Source organism: Schistocerca gregaria, unplaced genomic scaffold, assembly GCF_023897955.1.
Source record: "Schistocerca gregaria isolate iqSchGreg1 unplaced genomic scaffold, iqSchGreg1.2 ptg000337l, whole genome shotgun sequence".
NCBI classification, from domain to species: Eukaryota; Metazoa; Arthropoda; class Insecta; order Orthoptera; family Acrididae; genus Schistocerca; species Schistocerca gregaria.
The window spans coordinates 197,097-224,083 of NW_026061802.1; the positions used below are offsets into that span (position 1 = coordinate 197,097).

The following is a 26,987-nucleotide window of genomic DNA, read 5'->3' on the forward strand; positions in this document are numbered from 1 at the left end:
GTTGTTGGAGCGGTTTCAAGCAACGTGATTAAGTGGAAGGTGTGTGTAGGCTTCTGGCGCTACTGGCGACTGCACCGACTACTCACTGACGCTGGTAGCAGCCCAACAGCGGACCAGTGCCTCTTCTCCCTTTATTCCGGTGCTGACAGTAACTGCATCACGTGCCTGCTTTCCCCGATTGCGTTCGGTTGAAGCCAAGGAAGAAGGGCGACCAACGACAGTTCGAAGACCAAAACATGGAGCGTTGTGTGCGCAAATAGTTCCGTTCCGGTACCGGGAATCGAAGCCGGACCTGTTGAGTGAAAGCCAGGTATCCTAGCCACTAGACCACACAGGACTTGCTCTACAGCGGTGAGATTTACTCCGTCTCTTATTGTATTTTGTGCTGAATCTGGACTCAGTGCTGTTCTCTGCTTGCGATCATATCCGCGCCTACAGACCGGCATGGCGCACAGTTCAAAATTGACTGTCCATTGCTGTGTGCATCGCATTTTGCTTGTAACACGGAGGAGAAATATCAAAGTTGTTACGTCGTCATAATTGGAAGTAAACATTTTGACGCTGAGGCGTGGACTCCGTGTGGATAACGGACAACAGTTAAGTTCGTTTCCTAGCAACAGCAACGCCCTTAATGCAGTCATGATGTACAGAAAATTAAATGCCCCGGGTGAGGATCGAACTCACGACCTTAAGATTATGAGACTTACGCGCTGCCTACTGCGCTACCGAGGCACGCCGGAGACGACCTCGCAGGAAACTCGGTAAGTCTCACATATTAGAGATAGACAGTTTGCGCTTTCTGAAGAATCTGTTGTCTTGCTACACGTGCTGTCCCGACTCTCTAGATTAAACTGCAGCCGCAGCTATACAGCTATAAGGTCCTGAGGCTGACCCATCTCAAGCGAGCAATCCGCGCGGCAGCATTGTTGCCACAAGAGCAAAATAATGCATCGACCGGGAATCGTGCCGGCATACCTTAAGATTATGAGACTTAGGCGCTGCCTACTGCACTACTGAGTCACAAACCACTCAACTACAGATGCTCGACAAGCTACCCGTGCTTTCCAAGCAGCTGTCGGCAGGGAAACTGGGATTGCCACCCAGCGACGTCGAAAAAGGGGCTAAACTCGCGAAGTCCCCCACTACACTGCCTTAAAACGACCGTTCATCACTATCGTGTGAGTAACCTTGCGTCAGCGGCGACGAGTCTTGCCCAAAGACGTAGCGTGCTTGGAGGCGCTGCCCGAATGCGTGTGGATGCACCCTCCTACCTCGTAATGCGCCTGCAGCTCCTATAGCCGTGGGCCGCTGTCGGCGGGCGGGAAGCCGACACAGCGCGGCGTTGCGAGCAGCGGCAGTGCGGTGGTGTTGTACTGTTGAGCATAGTTGCCTTCCAAGCAGTTGATCCGGGTACGATTCCCGGCCACCGCAAGTGGCGCTAATTTTTCCGTATCATTATGTGGGCTCCTGCTGTTAAATTAAGGTTTTTTTTTTTTTTCGTCGTTGCACCATCCTGTAGTATGTCCCGACTTGTCCCGACTGTGCTCGGCTGACGCGAAAGCTGACGCTTGGAAATCGCCCTTATCTAAAGGACAGGCACTATAAACGACTGTGAGAGGTGAGGTGTGGCGAGGTACCAAAACGCGATATTTTCTGCTTCTTCTTCCAAAACAAGAAAAGATAAATCCGACGCAGTCGGTAGGACTCGAACCTACGCTCCCAGAGGGAATCTGATTTCTAGTCAGACGCCTTAACCACTCGGCCACGACTGCTTGTCCAACAGGTGCCCCTCGAATCGTGAAAAACCCAACCGGTTGCGTCTGCGCAGAATGCCGACAGGAAACGTAAAACCGTGCACTGATTACGACAGGGCTACTATCGCTACGAGACGAGCCATTATGGAAGCGTTAAAATCTTCGCCCGGACAGGGACTCGAACCCTGGACCCTTAGGTTAAAAGCCTAACGCTCTACCGACTGAGCTATCCGGGCTTTCGCTTGTTGTGGTTGGAGCGGTTTCAAGCAACGTGATTAAGTGGAAGGTGTGTGTAGGCTTCTGGCGCTACTGGCGACTGCACCGACTACTCACTGACGCTGGTAGCAGCCCAACAGCGGACCAGTGCCTCTTCTCCCTTTATTCCGGTGCTGACAGTAACTGCATCACGTGCCTGCTTTCCCCGATTGCGTTCGGTTGAAGCCAAGGAAGAAGGGCGACCAACGACAGTTCGAAGACCAAAACATGGAGCGTTGTGTGCGCAAGTAGTTCCGTTCCGGTACCGGGAATCGAAGCCGGACCTGTTGAGTGAAAGCCAGGTATCCTAGCCACTAGACCACACAGGACTTGCTCTACAGCGGTGAGATTTACTCCGTCTCTTATTGTATTTTGTGCTGAATCTGGACTCAGTGCTGTTCTCTGCTTGCGATCATATCCGCGCCTACAGACCGGCATGGCGCACAGTTCAAAATTGACTGTCCATTGCTGTGTGCATCGCATTTTGCTTGTAACACGGAGGAGAAATATCAAAGTTGTTACGTCGTCATAATTGGAAGTAAACATTTTGACGCTGAGGCGTGGACTCCGTGTGGATAACGGACAACAGTTAAGTTCGTTTCCTAGCAACAGCAACGCCCTTAATGCAGTCATGATGTACAGAAAATTAAATGCCCCGGGTGAGGATCGAACTCACGACCTTCAGATTATGAGACTTACGCGCTGCCTACTGCGCTACAGAGGCACGCCGGAGACGACCTCGCAGGAAACTCGGTAAGTCTCACATATTAGAGATAGACAGTTTGCGCTTTCTGAAGAATCTGTTGTCTTGCTACACGTGCTGTCCCGACTCTCTAGATTAAACTGCAGCCGCAGCTATACAGCTATAAGGTCCTGAGGCTGACCCATCTCAAGCGAGCAATCCGCGCGGCAGCATTGTTGCCACAAGAGCAAAATAATGCATCGACCGGGAATCGTGCCGGCATACCTTAAGATTATGAGACTTAGGCGCTGCCTACTGCACTACTGAGTCACAAACCACTCAACTACAGATGCTCGACAAGCTACCCGTGCTTTCCAAGCAGCTGTCGGCAGGGAAACTGGGATTGCCACCCAGCGACGTCGAAAAAGGGGCTAAACTCGCGAAGTCCCCCACTACACTGCCTTAAAACGACCGTTCATCACTATCGTGTGAGTAACCTTGCGTCAGCGGCGACGAGTCTTGCCCAAAGACGTAGCGTGCTTGGAGGCGCTGCCCGAATGCGTGTGGATGCACCCTCCTACCTCGTAATGCGCCTGCAGCTCCTATAGCCGTGGGCCGCTGTCGGCGGGCGGGAAGCCGACACAGCGCGGCGTTGCGAGCAGCGGCAGTGCGGTGGTGTTGTACTGTTGAGCATAGTTGCCTTCCAAGCAGTTGATCCGGGTACGATTCCCGGCCACCGCAAGTGGCGCTAATTTTTCCGTATCATTATGTGGGCTCCTGCTGTTAAATTAAGGTTTTTTTTTTTTTCGTCGTTGCACCATCCTGTAGTATGTCCCGACTTGTCCCGACTTTGCTCGGCTGACGCGAAAGCTGACGCTTGGAAATCGCCCTTATCTAAAGGACAGGCACTATAAACGACTGTGAGAGGTGAGGTGTGGCGAGGTACCAAAACGCGATATTTTCTGCTTCTTCTTCCAAAACAAGAAAAGAAAAATCCGACGCAGTCGGTAGGACTCGAACCTACGCTCCCAGAGGGAATCTGATTTCTAGTCAGACGCCTTAACCACTCGGCCACGACTGCTTGTCCAACAGGTGCCCCTCGAATCGTGAAAAACCCAACCGGTTGCGTCTGCGCAGAATGCCGACAGGAAACGTAAAACCGTGCACTGATTACGACAGGGCTACTATCGCTACGAGACGAGCCATTATGGAAGCGTTAAAATCTTCGCCCGGACAGGGACTCGAACCCTGGACCCTTAGGTTAAAAGCCTAACGCTCTACCGACTGAGCTATCCGGGCTTTCGCTTGTTGTGGTTGGAGCGGTTTCAAGCAACGTGATTAAGTGGAAGGTGTGTGTAGGCTTCTGGCGCTACTGGCGACTGCACCGACTACTCACTGACGCTGGTAGCAGCCCAACAGCGGACCAGTGCCTCTTCTCCCTTTATTCCGGTGCTGACAGTAACTGCATCACGTGCCTGCTTTCCCCGATTGCGTTCGGTTGAAGCCAAGGAAGAAGGGCGACCAACGACAGTTCGAAGACCAAAACATGGAGCGTTGTGTGCGCAAATAGTTCCGTTCCGGTACCGGGAATCGAAGCCGGACCTGTTGAGTGAAAGCCAGGTATCCTAGCCACTAGACCACACAGGACTTGCTCTACAGCGGTGAGATTTACTCCGTCTCTTATTGTATTTTGTGCTGAATCTGGACTCAGTGCTGTTCTCTGCTTGCGATCATATCCGCGCCTACAGACCGGCATGGCGCACAGTTCAAAATTGACTGTCCATTGCTGTGTGCATCGCATTTTGCTTGTAACACGGAGGAGAAATATCAAAGTTGTTACGTCGTCATAATTGGAAGTAAACATTTTGACGCTGAGGCGTGGACTCCGTGTGGATAACGGACAACAGTTAAGTTCGTTTCCTAGCAACAGCAACGCCCTTAATGCAGTCATGATGTACAGAAAATTAAATGCCCCGGGTGAGGATCGAACTCACGACCTTAAGATTATGAGAATTACGCGCTGCCTACTGCGCTACCGAGGCACGCCGGAGACGACTTCGCAGGAAACTCGGTAAGTCTCACATATTAGAGATAGACAGTTTGCGCTTTCTGAAGAATCTGTTGTCTTGCTACACGTGCTGTCCCGACTCTCTAGATTAAACTGCAGCCGCAGCTATACAGCTATAAGGTCCTGAGGCTGACCCATCTCAAGCGAGCAATCCGCGCGGCAGCATTGTTGCCACAAGAGCAAAATAATGCATCGACCGGGAATCGTGCCGGCATACCTTAAGATTATGAGACTTAGGCGCTGCCTACTGCACTACTGAGTCACAAACCACTCAACTACAGATGCTCGACAAGCTACCCGTGCTTTCCAAGCAGCTGTCGGCAGGGAAACTGGGATTGCCACCCAGCGACGTCGAAAAAGGGGCTAAACTCGCGAAGTCCCCCACTACACTGCCTTAAAACGACCGTTCATCACTATCGTGTGAGTAACCTTGCGTCAGCGGCGACGAGTCTTGCCCAAAGACGTAGCGTGCTTGGAGGCGCTGCCCGAATGCGTGTGGATGCACCCTCCTACCTCGTAATGCGCCTGCAGCTCCTATAGCCGTGGGCCGCTGTCGGCGGGCGGGAAGCCGACACAGCGCGGCGTTGCGAGCAGCGGCAGTGCGGTGGTGTTGTACTGTTGAGCATAGTTGCCTTCCAAGCAGTTGATCTGGGTACGATTCCCGGCCACCGCAAGTGGCGCTAATTTTTCCGTATCATTATGTGGGCTCCTGCTGTTAAATTAAGGTTTTTTTTTTTTTTTCGTCGTTGCACCATCCTGTAGTATGTCCCGACTTGTCCCGACTTTGCTCGGCTGACGCGAAAGCTGACGCTTGGAAATCGCCCTTATCTAAAGGACAGGCACTATAAACGGCTGTGAGAGGTGAGGTGTGGCGAGGTACCAAAACGCGATATTTTCTGCTTCTTCTTCCAAAACAAGAAAAGATAAATCCGACGCAGTCGGTAGGACTCGAACCTACGCTCCCAGAGGGAATCTGATTTCTAGTCAGACGCCTTAACCACTCGGCCACGACTGCTTGACCAACAGGTGCCCCTCGAATCGTGAAAAACCCAACCGGTTGCGTCTGCGCAGAATGCCGACAGGAAACGTAAAACCGTGCACTGATTACGACAGGGCTACTATCGCTACGAGACGAGCCATTATGGAAGCGTTAAAATCTTCGCCCGGACAGGGACTCGAACCCTGGACCCTTAGGTTAAAAGCCTAATGCTCTACCGACTGAGCTATCCGGGCTTTCGCTTGTTGTGGTTGGAGCGGTTTCAAGCAACGTGATTAAGTGGAAGGTGTGTGTAGGCTTCTGGCGCTACTGGCGACTGCACCGACTACTCACTGACGCTGGTAGCAGCCCAACAGCGGACCAGTGCCTCTTCTCCCTTTATTCCGGTGCTGACAGTAACTGCATCACGTGCCTGCTTTCCCCGATTGCGTTCGGTTGAAGCCAAGGAAGAAGGGCGACCAACGACAGTTCGAAGACCAAAACATGGAGCGTTGTGTGCGCAAATAGTTCCGTTCCGGTACCGGGAATCGAAGCCGGACCTGTTGAGTGAAAGCCAGGTATCCTAGCCACTAGACCACACAGGACTTGCTCTACAGCGGTGAGATTTACTCCGTCTCTTATTGTATTTTGTGCTGAATCTGGACTCAGTGCTGTTCTCTGCTTGCGATCATATCCGCGCCTACAGACCGGCATGGCGCACAGTTCAAAATTGACTGTCCATTGCTGTGTGCATCGCATTTTGCTTGTAACACGGAGGAGAAATATCAAAGTTGTTACGTCGTCATAATTGGAAGTAAACATTTTGACGCTGAGGCGTGGACTCCGTGTGGATAACGGACAACAGTTAAGTTCGTTTCCTAGCAACAGCAACGCCCTTAATGCAGTCATGATGTACAGAAAATTAAATGCCCCGGGTGAGGATCGAACTCACGACCTTAAGATTATGAGACTTACGCGCTGCCTACTGCGCTACCGAGGCACGCCGGAGACGACCTCGCAGGAAACTCGGTAAGTCTCACATATTAGAGATAGACAGTTTGCGCTTTCTGAAGAATCTGTTGTCTTGCTACACGTGCTGTCCCGACTCTCTAGATTAAACTGCAGCCGCAGCTATACAGCTATAAGGTCCTGAGGCTGACCCATCTCAAGCGAGCAATCCGCGCGGCAGCATTGTTGCCACAAGAGCAAAATAATGCATCGACCGGGAATCGTGCCGGCATACCTTAAGATTATGAGACTTAGGCGCTGCCTACTGCACTACTGAGTCACAAACCACTCAACTACAGATGCTCGACAAGCTACCCGTGCTTTCCAAGCAGCTGTCGGCAGGGAAACTGGGATTGCCACCCAGCGACGTCGAAAAAGGGGCTAAACTCGCGAAGTCCCCCACTACACTGCCTTAAAACGACCGTTCATCACTATCGTGTGAGTAACCTTGCGTCAGCGGCGACGAGTCTTGCCCAAAGACGTAGCGTGCTTGGAGGCGCTGCCCGAATGCGTGTGGATGCACCCTCCTACCTCGTAATGCGCCTGCAGCTCCTATAGCCGTGGGCCGCTGTCGGCGGGCGGGAAGCCGACACAGCGCGGCGTTGCGAGCAGCGGCAGTGCGGTGGTGTTGTACTGTTGAGCATAGTTGCCTTCCAAGCAGTTGATCCGGGTACGATTCCCGGCCACCGCAAGTGGCGCTAATTTTTCCGTATCATTATGTGGGCTCCTGCTGTTAAATTAAGGTTTTTTTTTTTTTTTTCGTCGTTGCACCATCCTGTAGTATGTCCCGACTTGTCCCGACTTTGCTCGGCTGACGCGAAAGCTGACGCTTGGAAATCGCCCTTATCTAAAGGACAGGCACTATAAACGGCTGTGAGAGGTGAGGTGTGGCGAGGTACCAAAACGCGATATTTTCTGCTTCTTCTTCCAAAACAAGAAAAGAAAAATCCGACGCAGTCGGTAGGACTCGAACCTACGCTCCCAGAGGGAATCTGATTTCTAGTCAGACGCCTTAACCACTCGGCCACGACTGCTTGTCCAACAGGTGCCCCTCGAATCGTGAAAAACCCAACCGGTTGCGTCTGCGCAGAATGCCGACAGGAAACGTAAAACCGTGCACTGATTACGACAGGGCTACTATCGCTACGAGACGAGCCATTATGGAAGCGTTAAAATCTTCGCCCGGACAGGGACTCGAACCCTGGACCCTTAGGTTAAAAGCCTAATGCTCTACCGACTGAGCTATCCGGGCTTTCGCTTGTTGTGGTTGGAGCGGTTTCAAGCAACGTGATTAAGTGGAAGGTGTGTGTAGGCTTCTGGCGCTACTGGCGACTGCACCGACTACTCACTGACGCTGGTAGCAGCCCAACAGCGGACCAGTGCCTCTTCTCCCTTTATTCCGGTGCTGACAGTAACTGCATCACGTGCCTGCTTTCCCCGATTGCGTTCGGTTGAAGCCAAGGAAGAAGGGCGACCAACGACAGTTCGAAGACCAAAACATGGAGCGTTGTGTGCGCAAATAGTTCCGTTCCGGTACCGGGAATCGAAGCCGGACCTGTTGAGTGAAAGCCAGGTATCCTAGCCACTAGACCACACAGGACTTGCTCTACAGCGGTGAGATTTACTCCGTCTCTTATTGTATTTTGTGCTGAATCTGGACTCAGTGCTGTTCTCTGCTTGCGATCATATCCGCGCCTACAGACCGGCATGGCGCACAGTTCAAAATTGACTGTCCATTGCTGTGTGCATCGCATTTTGCTTGTAACACGGAGGAGAAATATCAAAGTTGTTACGTCGTCATAATTGGAAGTAAACATTTTGACGCTGAGGCGTGGACTCCGTGTGGATAACGGACAACAGTTAAGTTCGTTTCCTAGCAACAGCAACGCCCTTAATGCAGTCATGATGTACAGAAAATTAAATGCCCCGGGTGAGGATCGAACTCACGACCTTAAGATTATGAGACTTACGCGCTGCCTACTGCGCTACCGAGGCACGCCGGAGACGACCTCGCAGGAAACTCGGTAAGTCTCACATATTAGAGATAGACAGTTTGCGCTTTCTGAAGAATCTGTTGTCTTGCTACACGTGCTGTCCCGACTCTCTAGATTAAACTGCAGCCGCAGCTATACAGCTATAAGGTCCTGAGGCTGACCCATCTCAAGCGAGCAATCCGCGCGGCAGCATTGTTGCCACAAGAGCAAAATAATGCATCGACCGGGAATCGTGCCGGCATACCTTAAGATTATGAGACTTAGGCGCTGCCTACTGCACTACTGAGTCACAAACCACTCAACTACAGATGCTCGACAAGCTACCCGTGCTTTCCAAGCAGCTGTCGGCAGGGAAACTGGGATTGCCACCCAGCGACGTCGAAAAAGGGGCTAAACTCGCGAAGTCCCCCACTACACTGCCTTAAAACGACCGTTCATCACTATCGTGTGAGTAACCTTGCGTCAGCGGCGACGAGTCTTGCCCAAAGACGTAGCGTGCTTGGAGGCGCTGCCCGAATGCGTGTGGATGCACCCTCCTACCTCGTAATGCGCCTGCAGCTCCTATAGCCGTGGGCCGCTGTCGGCGGGCGGGAAGCCGACACAGCGCGGCGTTGCGAGCAGCGGCAGTGCGGTGGTGTTGTACTGTTGAGCATAGTTGCCTTCCAAGCAGTTGATCCGGGTACGATTCCCGGCCACCGCAAGTGGCGCTAATTTTTCCGTATCATTATGTGGGCTCCTGCTGTTAAATTAAGGTTTTTTTTTTTTTTTTCGTCGTTGCACCATCCTGTAGTATGTCCCGACTTGTCCCGACTTTGCTCGGCTGACGCGAAAGCTGACGCTTGGAAATCGCCCTTATCTAAAGGACAGGCACTATAAACGACTGTGAGAGGTGAGGTGTGGCGAGGTACCAAAACGCGATATTTTCTGCTTCTTCTTCCAAAACAAGAAAAGAAAAATCCGACGCAGTCGGTAGGACTCGAACCTACGCTCCCAGAGGGAATCTGATTTCTAGTCAGACGCCTTAACCACTCGGCCACGACTGCTTGTCCAACAGGTGCCCCTCGAATCGTGAAAAACCCAACCGGTTGCGTCTGCGCAGAATGCCGACAGGAAACGTAAAACCGTGCACTGATTACGACAGGGCTACTATCGCTACGAGACGAGCCATTATGGAAGCGTTAAAATCTTCGCCCGGACAGGGACTCGAACCCTGGACCCTTAGGTTAAAAGCCTAACGCTCTACCGACTGAGCTATCCGGGCTTTCGCTTGTTGTGGTTGGAGCGGTTTCAAGCAACGTGATTAAGTGGAAGGTGTGTGTAGGCTTCTGGCGCTACTGGCGACTGCACCGACTACTCACTGACGCTGGTAGCAGCCCAACAGCGGACCAGTGCCTCTTCTCCCTTTATTCCGGTGCTGACAGTAACTGCATCACGTGCCTGCTTTCCCCGATTGCGTTCGGTTGAAGCCAAGGAAGAAGGGCGACCAACGACAGTTCGAAGACCAAAACATGGAGCGTTGTGTGCGCAAATAGTTCCGTTCCGGTACCGGGAATCGAAGCCGGACCTGTTGAGTGAAAGCCAGGTATCCTAGCCACTAGACCACACAGGACTTGCTCTACAGCGGTGAGATTTACTCCGTCTCTTATTGTATTTTGTGCTGAATCTGGACTCAGTGCTGTTCTCTGCTTGCGATCATATCCGCGCCTACAGACCGGCATGGCGCACAGTTCAAAATTGACTGTCCATTGCTGTGTGCATCGCATTTTGCTTGTAACACGGAGGAGAAATATCAAAGTTGTTACGTCGTCATAATTGGAAGTAAACATTTTGACGCTGAGGCGTGGACTCCGTGTGGATAACGGACAACAGTTAAGTTCGTTTCCTAGCAACAGCAACGCCCTTAATGCAGTCATGATGTACAGAAAATTAAATGCCCCGGGTGAGGATCGAACTCACGACCTTAAGATTATGAGACTTACGCGCTGCCTACTGCGCTACCGAGGCACGCCGGAGACGACCTCGCAGGAAACTCGGTAAGTCTCACATATTAGAGATAGACAGTTTGCGCTTTCTGAAGAATCTGTTGTCTTGCTACACGTGCTGTCCCGACTCTCTAGATTAAACTGCAGCCGCAGCTATACAGCTATAAGGTCCTGAGGCTGACCCATCTCAAGCGAGCAATCCGCGCGGCAGCATTGTTGCCACAAGAGCAAAATAATGCATCGACCGGGAATCGTGCCGGCATACCTTAAGATTATGAGACTTAGGCGCTGCCTACTGCACTACTGAGTCACAAACCACTCAACTACAGATGCTCGACAAGCTACCCGTGCTTTCCAAGCAGCTGTCGGCAGGGAAACTGGGATTGCCACCCAGCGACGTCGAAAAAGGGGCTAAACTCGCGAAGTCCCCCACTACACTGCCTTAAAACGACCGTTCATCACTATCGTGTGAGTAACCTTGCGTCAGCGGCGACGAGTCTTGCCCAAAGACGTAGCGTGCTTGGAGGCGCTGCCCGAATGCGTGTGGATGCACCCTCCTACCTCGTAATGCGCCTGCAGCTCCTATAGCCGTGGGCCGCTGTCGGCGGGCGGGAAGCCGACACAGCGCGGCGTTGCGAGCAGCGGCAGTGCGGTGGTGTTGTACTGTTGAGCATAGTTGCCTTCCAAGCAGTTGATCCGGGTACGATTCCCGGCCACCGCAAGTGGCGCTAATTTTTCCGTATCATTATGTGGGCTCCTGCTGTTAAATTAAGGTTTTTTTTTTTTTTTTTCGTCGTTGCACCATCCTGTAGTATGTCCCGACTTGTCCCGACTTTGCTCGGCTGACGCGAAAGCTGACGCTTGGAAATCGCCCTTATCTAAAGGACAGGCACTATAAACGGCTGTGAGAGGTGAGGTGTGGCGAGGTACCAAAACGCGATATTTTCTGCTTCTTCTTCCAAAACAAGAAAAGAAAAATCCGACGCAGTCGGTAGGACTCGAACCTACGCTCCCAGAGGGAATCTGATTTCTAGTCAGACGCCTTAACCACTCGGCCACGACTGCTTGTCCAACAGGTGCCCCTCGAATCGTGAAAAACCCAACCGGTTGCGTCTGCGCAGAATGCCGACAGGAAACGTAAAACCGTGCACTGATTACGACAGGGCTACTATCGCTACGAGACGAGCCATTATGGAAGCGTTAAAATCTTCGCCCGGACAGGGACTCGAACCCTGGACCCTTAGGTTAAAAGCCTAATGCTCTACCGACTGAGCTATCCGGGCTTTCGCTTGTTGTGGTTGGAGCGGTTTCAAGCAACGTGATTAAGTGGAAGGTGTGTGTAGGCTTCTGGCGCTACTGGCGACTGCACCGACTACTCACTGACGCTGGTAGCAGCCCAACAGCGGACCAGTGCCTCTTCTCCCTTTATTCCGGTGCTGACAGTAACTGCATCACGTGCCTGCTTTCCCCGATTGCGTTCGGTTGAAGCCAAGGAAGAAGGGCGACCAACGACAGTTCGAAGACCAAAACATGGAGCGTTGTGTGCGCAAATAGTTCCGTTCCGGTACCGGGAATCGAAGCCGGACCTGTTGAGTGAAAGCCAGGTATCCTAGCCACTAGACCACACAGGACTTGCTCTACAGCGGTGAGATTTACTCCGTCTCTTATTGTATTTTGTGCTGAATCTGGACTCAGTGCTGTTCTCTGCTTGCGATCATATCCGCGCCTACAGACCGGCATGGCGCACAGTTCAAAATTGACTGTCCATTGCTGTGTGCATCGCATTTTGCTTGTAACACGGAGGAGAAATATCAAAGTTGTTACGTCGTCGTAATTGGAAGTAAACATTTTGACGCTGAGGCGTGGACTCCGTGTGGATAACGGACAACAGTTAAGTTCGTTTCCTAGCAACAGCAACGCCCTTAATGCAGTCATGATGTACAGAAAATTAAATGCCCCGGGTGAGGATCGAACTCACGACCTTAAGATTATGAGACTTACGCGCTGCCTACTGCGTTACCGAGGCACGCCGGAGACGACCTCGCAGGAAACTCGGTAAGTCTCACATATTAGAGATAGACAGTTTGCGCTTACTGAAGAATCTGTTGTCTTGCTACACGTGCTGTCCCGACTCTCTAGATTAAACTGCAGCCGCAGCTATACAGCTATAAGGTCCTGAGGCTGACCCATCTCAAGCGAGCAATCCGCGCGGCAGCATTGTTGCCACAAGAGCAAAATAATGCATCGACCGGGAATCGTGCCGGCATACCTTAAGATTATGAGACTTAGGCGCTGCCTACTGCACTACTGAGTCACAAACCACTCAACTACAGATGCTCGACAAGCTACCCGTGCTTTCCAAGCAGCTGTCGGCAGGGAAACTGGGATTGCCACCCAGCGACGTCGAAAAAGGGGCTAAACTCGCGAAGTCCCCCACTACACTGCCTTAAAACGACCGTTCATCACTATCGTGTGAGTAACCTTGCGTCAGCGGCGACGAGTCTTGCCCAAAGACGTAGCGTGCTTGGAGGCGCTGCCCGAATGCGTGTGGATGCACCCTCCTACCTCGTAATGCGCCTGCAGCTCCTATAGCCGTGGGCCGCTGTCGGCGGGCGGGAAGCCGACACAGCGCGGCGTTGCGAGCAGCGGCAGTGCGGTGGTGTTGTACTGTTGAGCATAGTTGCCTTCCAAGCAGTTGATCCGGGTACGATTCCCGGCCACCGCAAGTGGCGCTAATTTTTCCGTATCATTATGTGGGCTCCTGCTGTTAAATTAAGGTTTTTTTTTTTTTTTTTCGTCGTTGCACCATCCTGTAGTATGTCCCGACTTGTCCCGACTTTGCTCGGCTGACGCGAAAGCTGACCCTTGGAAATCGCCCTTATCTAAAGGACAGGCACTATAAACGGCTGTGAGAGGTGAGGTGTGGCGAGGTACCAAAACGCGATATTTTCTGCTTCTTCTTCCAAAACAAGAAAAAAAAAATCCGACGCAGTCGGTAGGACTCGAACCTACGCTCCCAGGGGGAATCTGATTTCTAGTCAGACGCCTTAACCACTCGGCCACGACTGCTTGTCCAACAGGTGCCCCTCGAATCGTGAAAAACCCAACCGATTGCGTCTGCGCAGAATGCCGACAGGAAACGTAAAACCGTGCACTGATTACGACAGGGCTACTATAGCTACGAGACGAGCCATTATGGAAGCGTTAAAATCTTCGCCCGGACAGGGACTCGAACCCTGGACCCTTAGGTTAAAAGCCTAATGCTCTACCGACTGAGCTATCCGGGCTTTCGCTTGTTGTGGTTGGAGCGGTTTCAAGCAACGTGATTAAGTGGAAGGTGTGTGTAGGCTTCTGGCGCTACTGGCGACTGCACCGACTACTCACTGACGCTGGTAGCAGCCCAACAGCGGACCAGTGCCTCTTCTCCCTTTATTCCGGTGCTGACAGTAACTGCATCACGTGCCTGCTTTCCCCGATTGCGTTCGGTTGAAGCCAAGGAAGAAGGGCGACCAACGACAGTTCGAAGACCAAAACATGGAGCGTTGTGTGCGCAAATAGTTCCGTTCCGGTACCGGGAATCGAAGCCGGACCTGTTGAGTGAAAGCCAGGTATCCCAGCCACTTGACCACACAGGACTTGCTCTACAGCGGTGAGATTTACTCCGTCTCTTATTGTATTTTGTGCTGAATCTGGACTCAGTGCTGTTCTCTGCTTGCGATCATATCTGCGCCTACGGACCGGCATGGCGCACAGTTCAAAATTGACTGTCCATTGCTGTGTGCATCGCAATTTGCTTGTAACACGGAGGAGAAATATCAAAGTTGTTACGTCGTCATAATTTTAAGTAAACATTTTGACGCTGAGGCGTGGACTCCGTGTGGATAACGGACAACAGTTAAGTTCGTTTCCTAGCAACAGCAACGCCCTTAATGCAGTCATGATGTACAGAAAATTAAATGCCCCGGGTGAGGATCGAACTCACGACCTTAAGATTATGAGACTTACGCGCAACCTACTGCGCTACCGATGCACGCGGGAGACGACTTCCCAGGAAACTAGCTAAGCCTCACATATTAGAGACAGACAGTTTGCGCTTTCTGAACAATCTGTTGTCTTGCTACACGTACTGTCCCGACTCTCTAGATTAAACTGCAGCCGCAGCTATACAGCTATAAGGTCCTGAGGCTGACGCATCTCAAGCGAGCAATCCGCGTGGCAGCATTGTAGATAGAAGAGCAAAATAATGCATCCACCGGGAATCGAACCCGGGCCGCCCTCGTGGTGGCCGAGCATTCTACCAATTTTTTTTTGTTGTTCTCATTTTGTTCGTTGCACTTGTTTGGGGGCGGACGTCCGATGACGCCCGTTCAAGTTCATCGTTGACTCAGTCCTTCATTAGAGGGAGCAGATAACCCTCTGACCGAACACGCTGAGTTATCGTGCCGGCATACCTTAACATTAGGAGACTTAGGCACTACCTACTGCGCTACCGAGACACAAACCACAGAGCCACAGATGCTCGACAAGCTATCCATGCAATACGAGCAGCTGTTGGCAGGGAAAGTGGGATTGCCACCCAGCGACGTCGAAAAAAGGGCTAAACTCGCGGAGTCCTCCACTACACTGCCTTAAAACGACCGCTCATCATTATCGTGTGAGTAACCTTGCGTCAGCGGCGACGAGTCTTGCCCAAAGACGTAGCGTGCTTGGAGGCGCTGCCCGAATGCGTGTGGATGCACCCTCCTACCTCGTAATGCGCCTGCAGCTCCTATAGCCGTGGGCCGCTGCCGGCGGGCGGGAAGCCGACACAGCGCGGCGTTGCGAGCAGCGGCACTGCAGTGGTGTTGTAATTATGAGCATAGTTTCCTTCCAAGCAGTTGATTCGGGTTCGATTCCCGGCCACCGCAAGTGGCGCTAATATTTCCCTATCATTATGTGGGCTCCTGCTGTTAAATTAACGTTTTTTTTTCGTCGTTGCACCACCCAGACCATCCTGTGGTATGTCCCGACTTGTCCCGACTTTGCTCGGCTGACGCGAAAGCTGACGCTTGGAAATCGCCCTTATGTAAAGGACAGGCACTATAGACGGCTGTGAGAGGTGAGGTGTGGCGGGTACCAAAACGCGACATTTTCTGCTCCTTCTGCCAAAACAAAAAAAGAAAAAAACCAACGCAGTCGGTAGGACTCGAACCTACGCTCCCAGAGGGAATCTGATTTCTAGTCAGACGCCTTAACCACTCGGCCACGACTGCTTGTAGGAGAAGCACCCCTCGAAACGTGAAAAACCCAACCGATTGCGTCTGCGCAGAATGTTGACAGGAAACGAAAACCGTGCACTGATTACGGCAGGGCTACTATCGCTATGACACGAGCCATTACGGAAGCGTTAAAATCTTCGCCCGGACAGGGACTTGAACCCTGGACCCTTAGGTTAAAAGCCTAATGCTCTACCGACTGAGCTATTCGGGTGTTTGGCTTGTTGTGGCTGGAGCTGCTTCAAGCAACGTGATTAACTGGAACGTGTGTGAAGGCTTCTGGCGCTACTGGCGACTCCACCGACTTCTCACTGACGCTGGTAGCAGCCCACAGCGGACCAGTGCCTCTTCTCCCTTTATTCCGGTGCTGACAGTAACTGCATCACGTGCCTGCTTTCCCCGATTACGTTCGGTTGAAGCTAAGGAAGAAGGGCGACCAACGGCAGTTCGAAGGCCAAAACATAGAGCGTTGTTTGCGCAAACAGTTCCGTTCCGGTACCGGCAATCGAACCCGGGCCTCCTGGGTGAAAGCCAGGTATCCTAACCACTAGACCACACAGAACTTGCTTGAGAACAGTGAGATTTATTCCGTCTCTTCTCGTATTTTGTGCTGAATCTGGACTCAGTGCTGTTCTCTGCTTGCGGTCATATCTGCGCCTACAGACCGGCATGGCGCACAGTTCAAAATTGACTGTCCATTGCTGTGTGCATCGCATTTTGCTTGTAACAGGGGAGGAGAAATATCAAACTTGTTACGTCGTCATAATTGGAAGTAAACATTTTGACGCTGAGGAGTGCACTCCGTGTGGATAACGGACGACAGTTAAGTACGTTCCCTAGCAACAGCAACGCCGTTAATGCAGTCATGATGTACAGAAAATTAAATGCCCCGGGTGAGGATCGAACTCACGACCTTAAGATTATGAGACTTACGCGCAACCTACTGCGCTACCGATGCACGCGGGAGACGACTTCCCAGGAAACTAGCTAAGCCTCACATATTAGAGACAGACAGTTTGCGCTTTCTGAACAATCTGTTGTCTTGCTACACGTACTGTCCCGACTCTCTAGATTAAACTGCAGCCGCAGCTATACAGCTATAAGGTCCTGAGGCTGACGCATCTCAAGCGAGCAATCCGCGTGGCAGCATTGTAGATAGAAGAGCAAAATAAGGCATCCACCGGGAATCGAACCCGGGCCGCCCTCGTGGTGGCCGAGCATTCTACCACTTTTTTTTTGTTGTTCTCATTTTGTTCGTTGCACTTGTTTGGGGGCGGACGTCCGATGACGCCCGTTCAAGTTCATCGTTGACTCAGTCCTTCATTAGAGGGAGCAGATAACCCTCTGACCGAACACGCTGAGTTATCGTGCCGGCATACCTTAACATTAGGAGACTTAGGCACTACCTACTGCGCTACCGAGACACAAACCACAGAGCCACAGATGCTCGACAAGCTATCCATGCAATACGAGCAGCTGTTGGCAGGGAAAGTGGGATTGCCACCCAGCGACGTCGAAAAAAGGGCTAAACTCGCGGAGTCCTCCACTACACTGCCTTAAAACGACCGCTCATCATTATCGTGTGAGTAACCTTGCGTCAGCGGCGACGAGTCTTGCCCAAAGACGTAGCGTGCTTGGAGGCGCTGCCCGAATGCGTGTGGATGCACCCTCCTACCTCGTAATGCGCCTGCAGCTCCTATAGCCGTGGGCCGCTGCCGGCGGGCGGGAAGCCGACACAGCGCGGCGTTGAGAGCAGCGGCACTGCAGTGGTGTTGTAATTATGAGCATAGTTTCCTTCCAAGCAGTTGATTCGGGTTCGATTCCCGGCCACCGCAAGTGGCGCTAATATTTCCCTATCATTATGTGGGCTCCTGCTGTTAAATTAACGTTTTTTTTTCGTCGTTGCACCACCCAGACCATCCTGTGGTATGTCCCGACTTGTCCCGACTTTGCTCGGCTGACGCGAAAGCTGACGCTTGGAAATCGCCCTTATGTAAAGGACAGGCACTATAGACGGCTGTGAGAGGTGAGGTGTGGCGGGTACCAAAACGCGACATTTTCTGCTCCTTCTGCCAAAACAAAAAAAGAAAAAAACCAACGCAGTCGGTAGGACTCGAACCTACGCTCCCAGAGGGAATCTGATTTCTAGTCAGACGGCTTAACCACTTTTTTTTTAGTTGTTTTTTTTTTTGTTTTTTTTTTTATTTTTTTTTTGCAAAGTCCAGCGCCTTATCTATTTTTTTTTTTTTTTTTTTTTTTATATAAGCAGCATGAGGCAGGCGGAGGCAAAACGGGCAGGGGTCAAAATCTCGAGGCCTGGCCGCGATGTCTCCACCCAGTCCTGTTGCTGAGGCGTGTCTTTATCATAGTTTTCAATTAGAAATTTTACATCTTGTGTATACGTAGATATATGCTGTTTTGCCTTCGAAATCCTGAACCAAAAGATGCTTCATTTGAAACAAAAAATGTATGTCATGCCGAGGCAATAGAGATTGAAGGTTATAGCTTTAGTGCTTTTTTTTTTTTTTTTTTTTTTTTTTTTTTTTTTTTTTTTCCTCATCCACTGCTTCTCGGCAACCTAGCATACTTCTTTGTAATATATAATAAAGTTGTAGGAAGTAGTGGACCCTGAACCTGTATATTATTTTTTTTAATTTCTGTTTAGTTTTTTTATTGTTATTATTATTATTTTTGTTTGTTTGTTATTTTTTTTATTGTAAAAGAAAAATCTTCATGGAATGTGAAGAAGGAATTTTATGTTAAGGCACTAATTCCATAGCCTCCTTTCCTTCTTGAGATTAATAATAATAATAAAAAAGTATGTTCCCTTCCATGGAAACAAATGAGACTTCCTTCTCAGTCATAAAATGAATGTATAAGAAAACAATTTATCTTTAACCCTGCGATATTGGCTTTCGGCTTCGGCTTCTTCTGTGCAATAAACAAAATAGCCTTCTTTGCCAGCAGAGGATAAGTGATTGTAATATGAAACTGTAAAATTGTACTTCTCCCCAATTGTTTTTGTTTAAGCGTCGTTTCGCTTAAATAAACGATTTTTGTTTATCTCGTTGGCTTGTCAACCAATGCCCAGTCGCTCGAATACAATTTTAAGCATATTGCCGTAGTTTTTCTTGTGGTCTTTATATTTCAGGGCGTTATAAAAAGCACACTTCAAGTACATGTAAAAATCAGTGGAATTGTCATTTCCCAGGTGATTAATTACGTAATTCACATAGTGTCCCATTAACCAATGGACCGAGTTGTTTTTTGCTGCTGGAAAATAGCAAGTCTGAGGCCTGAGGAATGTAACAGGGGGAAAATTTTCCACCGAAGATCTCGTAAGAAAAGCCAGTTGTTCCCTAATCCAATTACAGAGTTGTAGATTGCCACCGCACGTGAATCTGTGCACTAACGTGTCGATCAATTTACATTTGAGACATAGGTTCGTGTCGCTAACGCCGATTGCATGTAACCTTTCATTGGTGCTTACGGTCTCATTCACTGTTTTATACCACGCTGACTTGACGTCCGATGGTAGACCACGCATATTAATATTTTTCCATATGGCGTCCCAATCAGTGTGTGGGTATTTACTTTCCAATTTGTTTCTCCCCTCCATTTTCTTTCGATGGCACAGAATATCGCGGGCCGTGATCCGTCGTGAGTTGATGATGACACCGCCGAGATAGCTGAATTCCACAAAATATACACGAACGTACTGGAGCCGGTTATTTATTGTTTGCACATTCACCGGCGCCTGTAAACTGGCAGGCCTGACAACTTCAAATAATTTAGTTGTAATGCTATCAGCGTGGTCGCTAAGGATAGTGGCGGTCCTTTTTATAAAAAGCGCAGACGCCTTATTTCTGATGTCAACTAACCCCAAACCTCCATTCCTGGGATCTAAGGTCGCAGTTTTTGCGTCGACTCTGAATATATCCCCTCTCCAAAGATAGCTGGCAATGGTAGACATTATCTTTTTTCCAATCATTTTCGGTAGTGGGAAGATCTGTGCTATAAAGTAACTCCTGGAGAGAATGCAGTGGTTAATGAAAATCACCCTCTGAACTTGGTTCATGTTACGGTGGAGGTTTTCTCTTGTTGTTCCAAGAAGTTGTCCCGACGTATTTCTCCAATTGATAGCTGCCATTTTTAACGGACAAGGTGTCAGTGTTATTCCTAGTGCTTTGCATTGGGTGACCATTGTGGCCCAGGCTAAGGTGGTATGTTGAAAACCCCGCAGGTTTAGGAGTTTGCTTTTGTTTGCGTTGACACTTGCTCCGGAGACTCTACAGTACTTTTTAATTAGCGTTTCCAATTTCAAAATGTCGTCGGGATTTCGCAGGACGACTCCGACATCATCGGCATAGGCGTTTATGACTGTTCGGTGACCAGATAATGTGATGCCAGTTAGAGTGGCATGAACACTGCGGAGGAAAGGTTCTAATGAAAGCACGAATAGGAACATGGAGAGGGGGCTTCCTTGAGGAACGCCGCGCCTGATCTGAATCTGCTTTGTCCTCTGGCAGTTAACTGATATACAAGCGCTGATGCCTGTTGCAACATTTCTGATCACACTTACGACTCGCTCATTAAAACCTATTTTGTTCAGTGTGGCACTAAGGAATCTATGATCCACACGATCAAATGCTTTCTGGAAGTCAATAAACATGATAGCACATTTTATGGTGGTCACAGCAGTGATTGCAATTATATCTCTATATTCAGCTATGCTTTTGAAAATGCTCTTGGTAGGCACACAGGACTGGTATGGACTTACTATCTTTGTGGCCAACTGTGAGAGTCTGTTGTTTAAAATTCTGCCGATGATTTTATAATCGGAGTTTAACAGGGAGATAGGACGAAAGTTGTTGAGGTTTCTTTTTGCAGCATTTTTTGGGATTAGTACTATTGTGCTCTCTTTAAAAACAGCAGGTAAATGCTTTCCCTGAAGCACCTCGTTCGTCATTCGGGTAAACATGTCACCAATCAGTGGCCAGTATCGTTTATAAAATTCAACAGGCAAACCATCCGGTCCCGGCGATTTCCTCAGAGGAGATTTGCAGATGATTCTGTGGATATCTTCGTTAGTACACTCAACGAGAAGGTCTTCGTTTTCCTCGTCCGAGACCTGTGGAGCTATGGAACTAAGGAACTCATCGAAGGACTCTTCACATACCGGGTTGGCAGTGTATAGGTCTTCGTAATATTGGTGCACTGCATTGACGATGTCTCTCTGAGTCGTGAGTGTCTCGCCAGTTTCAGACTGAAGTCCATCAATGAAGGTGCGTCTCCTGTTTCTTTCGTGCTTCAGTAGATGGTACAAGGAAGCATGTTCATCCTCCACGACTGTCTTAGCCTTGGATTTTAATTTCAGACCCTCCATCTGCTGTCTTTTAAGACTGAGCAATTTGGCCTTAGTTTGCTTGATATCTGCCAGACGGACGTTGGAAGTGTTTGCCTGCTCATATAAATTACGCAGCATGGTATAATAAAATTCTATGGAATTTTTTAAGTCTTTCGATCGTTGTACACTATACTGGATGAGAACTTTTCTCAGTTTAGGCTTTGCCCTGTTGCACCACCAGTCTAGTACTGAGACGTGTCTATCTGCAGAGCGGAGGCACAATGCCCACGCTTCTGTCAAACTTTCTTCTAATCCGTCGTCCTGCATCAGTGACGTATTAAGGTGCCATGAACTTCTAAAACGGCGAGTGGGTTGCGCAGTAAGGTTGATGGAAGCTAGCACGGAGCTATGATCAGAAAAGTAAACTGGAATCATCTCTGCTTTAATGAAGGAGCTAACTAGACTTTGCGATATGTAGAGTCTGTCGATCCTGCTACGTGAGTGAGGACCTAGGAATGTAAATGCCACAAATGTGGGATACATTATTTCCCAAGCATCTTTAAGCTGTAAAACAGTGACGAAACGCTTCAGTTCATTGCAGTTATTAAAATTCGGAACTTGGTCTTTCTTATTTATCACACAATTAAAATCACCGCCTATTATAAGATCTTTTGGGTTTTTCCGTAATAAATAAATGAGTTCTTCTTTATAGAACTGTGCTCTTTCCATTCTATTGGATGTGCCAGAAGGGGCATACAGATTGATAAGGGTAGAACCAAAGACTTTTATACCTATCGCTCTGCCGGAGTCCAACCTCTCGATATCCGAGACAGGAATCCCCTCCCTGACTAAAATTGCTGTACCGACGTTGGTGTCAAGTGAGACATTTAAAATCGCCAAATATCCAGGCACTGTAAGATTAGTCAGCACTACTTCCTGTAGGAAAGCAATGTCCGTCCCTGACTCATATAAATAATCCTTGAGCGCTGTAACTTTAGTCACGGATGTAATCCTGTTAATATTGATAGTCGTAATTGTATATGCCTGGGACATTTAGTTTGCATAAAAAGTAAATAAGTGATTAAAAAGATAACAAAATATTAATAAAAAAAAAAAAGAGATGTGCAGCTTCTAGAAGGGAGAAACGACTCCGCTTAAACAAACATCTAAAAGAATAGTCAGTATTTGAAGCTCGGTAAACACTTCATCTGGTTCCTCTGAAATATGACTAAGACAGTAGTACAATTAGAAATGAAACTGGTTCAACAAAATCCTTTTGTTTTTTCATCTTACAGCCTCATTTTGGTGCAGGATTCCGAACATCTCGGGTTTTAGTTTTACCGAGGGGCTTTGCATCACTAATGTCACTTGAAGGTACCTCCTTAGGTCTTTCCGTGATGATTTCATACAAGACGTTCTTGGCCGTCGCTTCCTCTTGTGCTGGTCGTTGTTTGCTTTGGTTACGGGAAGCTTTGAGATTAGGTTGCGGTTTGAGTCGGCGTCTTCGGACATCTTGGTTCAACGCGCCGTCATTCGGATTGTCTATCTTTACCACCGTTGTGACCGAAGCTGCCTCAACAGCGTCCTTTGTACGAGTGCCATTTCCTTGTTCTTCCGTCACTAGCTCCAGAGCACTGACTGAGTCGGCGGTTTGTGGGTCTGTAAGTTCTTGAGTTGGGTTCCGCTCCGTCACCTCTTGTGCTTCGGAGTGCGCCTCTTCCGTCTCCGCGACAATCGTTACTGCGTCCCCTCCGTGGACCGTTTGTACCTGTTCAGCCGCCGACAGCGGCCGGGTTGCCTCAGCGGCTGTCGTCACGTCAATACATGTACTGTTTGTTTCCTCGAGCACATCCGCATTACACTGCTTCTGCTTGCGGGTGGAAGGCGAATTACGGGCGGACTCGCCGTCCGAGCCGTCATCGGTCGTTTCCAACGGTCGCTTCTTATTCTGGAGATCGCAAGCGGGAACAGAAGGGTGTGATGTAATGACGCTCAGGGGAGGGAACTCCGTAGTAGTTATGGCGGGCACTGCAGAAGTACATGCACCACTGTCGTTAACCGAAAGAAGGGAAGTGCTATTTGGTAAGACATCGCTGAGGGTCAGTTTTTGACGCTGTGTTAGATTGTTCCGAAGAACAAAAACACGGCGCGGACAATCTTGTCGGAAATGACCTGTCTCATTGCAAATATTGCACGTGCGCTCCTGACCAGAATACACAACATGTGCTTTATGGCCTGCAACGGATATATGGGACGGAATGTTGGCTTTCACCTCCATTTCAACGGATCTAATGCCATTAAAACACTGTATCTTGTATAGCTTCGACCATCTTTCGTTATAGATAGATTTAACTTCGCCATATTTAGATAGAGCGTCCTTGATCAACTGATTATCAATTTCAATTGGAACATTCAAAATCCTGACATTGGTGTACATGATATCAGCTTTGCGTACAGAGACATTACTTTTTGAACCGTCTCGATGAACAAATTCGACGGAATTACCCCATTTTGCAAGCAACTTATCGACTGTCACTGAGTTCAGAAATTTAACAAAAACACAGTATTTTTCAGCATCTAATTGCGTGGTATGAACAGAGTCAGAATTTATACCGATTACCTCAGTCAGCCAATCGTGGATTTCCAGCGCAGTGGGTTGGACCGGCCGTGTTTCTTTCTCGAACGAGAAGACTAAAGTATTCTTCCTGACGGTGTCAGACATGGTCGTCGGTTCCGACGAAATTCCGGCAACAACCGAAATTGCGGCGAAGCACGAGACGTGGAACGGACGAAAGCACTATAAAAACACTTATCAGAGACACCACTCAAAAAATAACAGCGAAAATGTACAGCTAACTTCACGTAAACACCAAACACCGGCGATAGCGCTAACGTACGCGGAGTAAACAACAAGCACGTCCGACCGCGGCGACGGCTAAAGCCAGACTCGCCACTCGGCCACGACTGCTTGTCCAACAGGTGCCCCTCGAATCGTGAAAAACCCAACCGGTTGCGTCTGCGCAGAATGCCGACAGGAAACGTAAAACCGTGCACTGATTACGACAGGGCTACTATCGCTACGAGACGAGCCATTATGGAAGCGTTAAAATCTTCGCCCGGACAGGGACTCGAACCCTGGACCCTTAGGTTAAAAGCCTAATGCTCTACCGACTGAGCTATCCGGGCTTTCGCTTGTTGTGGTTGGAGCGGTTTCAAGCAACGTGATTAAGTGGAAGGTGTGTGTAGGCTTCTGGCGCTACTGGCGACTACACCGACTACTCACTGACGCTGGTAGCAGCCCAACAGCGGACCAGTGCCTCTTCTCCCTTTATTCCGGTGCTGACAGTAACTGCATCACGTGCCTGCTTTCCCCGATTGCGTTCGGTTGAAGCCAAGGAAGAAGGGCGACCAACGACAGTTCGAAGACCAAAACATGGAGCGTTGTGTGCGCAAATAGTTCCGTTCCGGTACCGGGAATCGAAGACGGACCTGTTGAGTGAAAGCCAGGTATCCTAGCCACTTGACCACACAGGACTTGCTCTACAGCGGTGAGATTTACTCCGTCTCTTATTGTATTTTGTGCTGAATCTGGACTCAGTGCTGTTCTCTGCTTGCGATCATATCCGCGCCTACAGACCGGCATGGCGCACAGTTCAAAATTGACTGTCCATTGCTGTGTGCGTCGCATTTTGCTTGTAACACGGAGGAGAAATATCAAAGTTGTTACGTCGTCATAATTGGAAGTAAACATTTTGACGCTGAGGCGTGGACTCCGTGTGGATAACGGACAACAGTTAAGTTCGTTTCCTAGCAACAGCAACGCCCTTAATGCAGTCATGATGTACAGAAAATTAAATGCCCCGGGTGAGGATCGAACTAACGACCTTAAGATTATGAGACTTACGCGCTGCCTACTGCGCTACCGAGGCACGCCGGAGACGACCTCGCAGGAAACTCGGTAAGTCTCACATATTAGAGATAGACAGTTTGCGCTTTCTGAAGAATCTGTTGTCTTGCTACACGTGCTGTCCCGACTCTCTAGATTAAACTGCAGCCGCAGCTATACAGTTATAAGGTCCTGAGGCTGACCCATCTCAAGCGAGCAATCCGCGCGGCAGCATTGTTGCCACAAGAGCAAAATAATGCATCGACCGGGAATCGTGCCGGCATACCTTAAGATTATGAGACTTAGGCGCTGCCTACTGCGCTACTGAGTCACAAACCACTCAACTACAGATGCTCGACAAGCTACCCGTGCTTTCCAAGCAGCTGTCGGCAGGGAAACTGGGATTGCCACCCAGCGACGTCGAAAAAGGGGCTAAACTCGCGAAGTCCCCCACTACACTGCCTTAAAACGACCGTTCATCACTATCGTGTGAGTAACCTTGCGTCAGCGGCGACGAGTCTTGCCCAAAGACGTAGCGTGCTTGGAGGCGCTGCCCGAATGCGTGTGGATGCACCCTCCTACCTCGTAATGCGCCTGCAGCTCCTATAGCCGTGGGCCGCCGTCGGCGGGCGGGAAGCCGACACAGCGCGGCGTTGCGAGCAGCGGCAGTGCGGTGGTGTTGTACTGTTGAGCATAGTTGCCTTCCAAGCAGTTGATCCGGGTACGATTCCCGGCCACCGCAAGTGGCGCTAATTTTTCCGTATCTTTATGTGGGCTCCTGCTGTTAAATTAAGGTTTTTTTTTTGTTTTTTTTTCGTCGTTGCACCATCCTGTAGTATGTCCCGACTTGTCCCGACTTTGCTCGGCTGACGCGAAAGCTGACGCTTGGAAATCGCCCTTATCTAAAGGACAGGCACTATAAACGGCTGTGAGAGGTGAGGTGTGGCGAGGTACCAAAACGCGATATTTTCTGCTTCTTCTTCCAAAACAAGAAAAGAAAAATCCGACGCAGTCGGTAGGACTCGAACCTACGCTCCCAGAGGGAATCTGATTTCTAGTCAGACGTCTTAACCACTCGGCCACGACTGCTTGTCCAACAGGTGCCCCTCGAATCGTGAAAAACCCAACCGGTTGCGTCTGCGCAGAATGCCGACAGGAAACGTAAAACCGTGCACTGATTACGACAGGGCTACTATCGCTACGAGACGAGCCATTATGGAAGCGTTAAAATCTTCGCCCGGACAGGGACTCGAACCCTGGACCCTTAGGTTAAAAGCCTAATGCTCTACCGACTGAGCTATCCGGGCTTTCGCTTGTTGTGGTTGGAGCGGTTTCAAGCAACGTGATTAAGTGGAAGGTGTGTGTAGGCTTCTGGCGCTACTGGCGACTACACCGACTACTCACTGACGCTGGTAGCAGCCCAACAGCGGACCAGTGCCTCTTCTCCCTTTATTCCGGTGCTGACAGTAACTGCATCACGTGCCTGCTTTCCCCGATTGCGTTCGGTTGAAGCCAAGGAAGAAGGGCGACCAACGACAGTTCGAAGACCAAAACATGGAGCGTTGTGTGCGCAAATAGTTCCGTTCCGGTACCGGGAATCGAAGACGGACCTGTTGAGTGAAAGCCAGGTATCCTAGCCACTTGACCACACAGGACTTGCTCTACAGCGGTGAGATTTACTCCGTCTCTTATTGTATTTTGTGCTGAATCTGGACTCAGTGCTGTTCTCTGCTTGCGATCATATCCGCGCCTACAGACCGGCATGGCGCACAGTTCAAAA

General features: G+C 49.8%; 30 non-coding genes across 30 annotated transcripts; all 30 read right to left on the bottom strand.

The window, feature by feature from the left end:
- Positions 1-659: 659 nt before the first annotated feature.
- Positions 660-732, bottom strand: Trnam-cau (transfer RNA methionine (anticodon CAU)). Its single transcript has one exon. It is a non-coding gene; the product is annotated as a tRNA-Met (tRNA).
- A 958-nt stretch (positions 733-1,690) lies between these two features.
- On the bottom strand, positions 1,691-1,772 carry Trnas-aga (transfer RNA serine (anticodon AGA)). The gene has a single exon. It is a non-coding gene; the product is annotated as a tRNA-Ser (tRNA).
- A 145-nt stretch (positions 1,773-1,917) lies between these two features.
- Trnak-uuu (transfer RNA lysine (anticodon UUU)) lies at positions 1,918-1,990 on the bottom strand. Its single transcript has one exon. It is a non-coding gene; the product is annotated as a tRNA-Lys (tRNA).
- Positions 1,991-2,660: 670 nt separating this feature from the next.
- Trnam-cau (transfer RNA methionine (anticodon CAU)) lies at positions 2,661-2,733 on the bottom strand. The gene has a single exon. It is a non-coding gene; the product is annotated as a tRNA-Met (tRNA).
- A 957-nt stretch (positions 2,734-3,690) lies between these two features.
- On the bottom strand, positions 3,691-3,772 carry Trnas-aga (transfer RNA serine (anticodon AGA)). The gene has a single exon. It is a non-coding gene; the product is annotated as a tRNA-Ser (tRNA).
- Positions 3,773-3,917: 145 nt separating this feature from the next.
- On the bottom strand, positions 3,918-3,990 carry Trnak-uuu (transfer RNA lysine (anticodon UUU)). Its single transcript has one exon. It is a non-coding gene; the product is annotated as a tRNA-Lys (tRNA).
- A 670-nt stretch (positions 3,991-4,660) lies between these two features.
- On the bottom strand, positions 4,661-4,733 carry Trnam-cau (transfer RNA methionine (anticodon CAU)). Its single transcript has one exon. It is a non-coding gene; the product is annotated as a tRNA-Met (tRNA).
- Positions 4,734-5,692: 959 nt separating this feature from the next.
- Trnas-aga (transfer RNA serine (anticodon AGA)) lies at positions 5,693-5,774 on the bottom strand. The gene has a single exon. It is a non-coding gene; the product is annotated as a tRNA-Ser (tRNA).
- Positions 5,775-5,919: 145 nt separating this feature from the next.
- On the bottom strand, positions 5,920-5,992 carry Trnak-uuu (transfer RNA lysine (anticodon UUU)). Its single transcript has one exon. It is a non-coding gene; the product is annotated as a tRNA-Lys (tRNA).
- A 670-nt stretch (positions 5,993-6,662) lies between these two features.
- Positions 6,663-6,735, bottom strand: Trnam-cau (transfer RNA methionine (anticodon CAU)). Its single transcript has one exon. It is a non-coding gene; the product is annotated as a tRNA-Met (tRNA).
- Positions 6,736-7,695: 960 nt separating this feature from the next.
- On the bottom strand, positions 7,696-7,777 carry Trnas-aga (transfer RNA serine (anticodon AGA)). Its single transcript has one exon. It is a non-coding gene; the product is annotated as a tRNA-Ser (tRNA).
- A 145-nt stretch (positions 7,778-7,922) lies between these two features.
- Trnak-uuu (transfer RNA lysine (anticodon UUU)) lies at positions 7,923-7,995 on the bottom strand. The gene has a single exon. It is a non-coding gene; the product is annotated as a tRNA-Lys (tRNA).
- A 670-nt stretch (positions 7,996-8,665) lies between these two features.
- Positions 8,666-8,738, bottom strand: Trnam-cau (transfer RNA methionine (anticodon CAU)). Its single transcript has one exon. It is a non-coding gene; the product is annotated as a tRNA-Met (tRNA).
- A 960-nt stretch (positions 8,739-9,698) lies between these two features.
- Trnas-aga (transfer RNA serine (anticodon AGA)) lies at positions 9,699-9,780 on the bottom strand. The gene has a single exon. It is a non-coding gene; the product is annotated as a tRNA-Ser (tRNA).
- Positions 9,781-9,925: 145 nt separating this feature from the next.
- Trnak-uuu (transfer RNA lysine (anticodon UUU)) lies at positions 9,926-9,998 on the bottom strand. The gene has a single exon. It is a non-coding gene; the product is annotated as a tRNA-Lys (tRNA).
- Positions 9,999-10,668: 670 nt separating this feature from the next.
- Positions 10,669-10,741, bottom strand: Trnam-cau (transfer RNA methionine (anticodon CAU)). The gene has a single exon. It is a non-coding gene; the product is annotated as a tRNA-Met (tRNA).
- Positions 10,742-11,702: 961 nt separating this feature from the next.
- Positions 11,703-11,784, bottom strand: Trnas-aga (transfer RNA serine (anticodon AGA)). Its single transcript has one exon. It is a non-coding gene; the product is annotated as a tRNA-Ser (tRNA).
- A 145-nt stretch (positions 11,785-11,929) lies between these two features.
- Trnak-uuu (transfer RNA lysine (anticodon UUU)) lies at positions 11,930-12,002 on the bottom strand. The gene has a single exon. It is a non-coding gene; the product is annotated as a tRNA-Lys (tRNA).
- A 670-nt stretch (positions 12,003-12,672) lies between these two features.
- On the bottom strand, positions 12,673-12,745 carry Trnam-cau (transfer RNA methionine (anticodon CAU)). Its single transcript has one exon. It is a non-coding gene; the product is annotated as a tRNA-Met (tRNA).
- A 961-nt stretch (positions 12,746-13,706) lies between these two features.
- Trnas-aga (transfer RNA serine (anticodon AGA)) lies at positions 13,707-13,788 on the bottom strand. Its single transcript has one exon. It is a non-coding gene; the product is annotated as a tRNA-Ser (tRNA).
- A 145-nt stretch (positions 13,789-13,933) lies between these two features.
- On the bottom strand, positions 13,934-14,006 carry Trnak-uuu (transfer RNA lysine (anticodon UUU)). The gene has a single exon. It is a non-coding gene; the product is annotated as a tRNA-Lys (tRNA).
- Positions 14,007-14,676: 670 nt separating this feature from the next.
- Trnam-cau (transfer RNA methionine (anticodon CAU)) lies at positions 14,677-14,749 on the bottom strand. Its single transcript has one exon. It is a non-coding gene; the product is annotated as a tRNA-Met (tRNA).
- Positions 14,750-15,889: 1,140 nt separating this feature from the next.
- On the bottom strand, positions 15,890-15,971 carry Trnas-aga (transfer RNA serine (anticodon AGA)). The gene has a single exon. It is a non-coding gene; the product is annotated as a tRNA-Ser (tRNA).
- Positions 15,972-16,115: 144 nt separating this feature from the next.
- Positions 16,116-16,188, bottom strand: Trnak-uuu (transfer RNA lysine (anticodon UUU)). The gene has a single exon. It is a non-coding gene; the product is annotated as a tRNA-Lys (tRNA).
- Positions 16,189-16,464: 276 nt separating this feature from the next.
- On the bottom strand, positions 16,465-16,536 carry Trnae-uuc (transfer RNA glutamic acid (anticodon UUC)). Its single transcript has one exon. It is a non-coding gene; the product is annotated as a tRNA-Glu (tRNA).
- A 323-nt stretch (positions 16,537-16,859) lies between these two features.
- Trnam-cau (transfer RNA methionine (anticodon CAU)) lies at positions 16,860-16,932 on the bottom strand. The gene has a single exon. It is a non-coding gene; the product is annotated as a tRNA-Met (tRNA).
- Positions 16,933-24,434: 7,502 nt separating this feature from the next.
- Trnak-uuu (transfer RNA lysine (anticodon UUU)) lies at positions 24,435-24,507 on the bottom strand. The gene has a single exon. It is a non-coding gene; the product is annotated as a tRNA-Lys (tRNA).
- Positions 24,508-25,177: 670 nt separating this feature from the next.
- Positions 25,178-25,250, bottom strand: Trnam-cau (transfer RNA methionine (anticodon CAU)). Its single transcript has one exon. It is a non-coding gene; the product is annotated as a tRNA-Met (tRNA).
- A 964-nt stretch (positions 25,251-26,214) lies between these two features.
- Trnas-aga (transfer RNA serine (anticodon AGA)) lies at positions 26,215-26,296 on the bottom strand. Its single transcript has one exon. It is a non-coding gene; the product is annotated as a tRNA-Ser (tRNA).
- A 145-nt stretch (positions 26,297-26,441) lies between these two features.
- Trnak-uuu (transfer RNA lysine (anticodon UUU)) lies at positions 26,442-26,514 on the bottom strand. Its single transcript has one exon. It is a non-coding gene; the product is annotated as a tRNA-Lys (tRNA).
- Between the last annotated feature and the right edge of the window lie 473 nt (positions 26,515-26,987).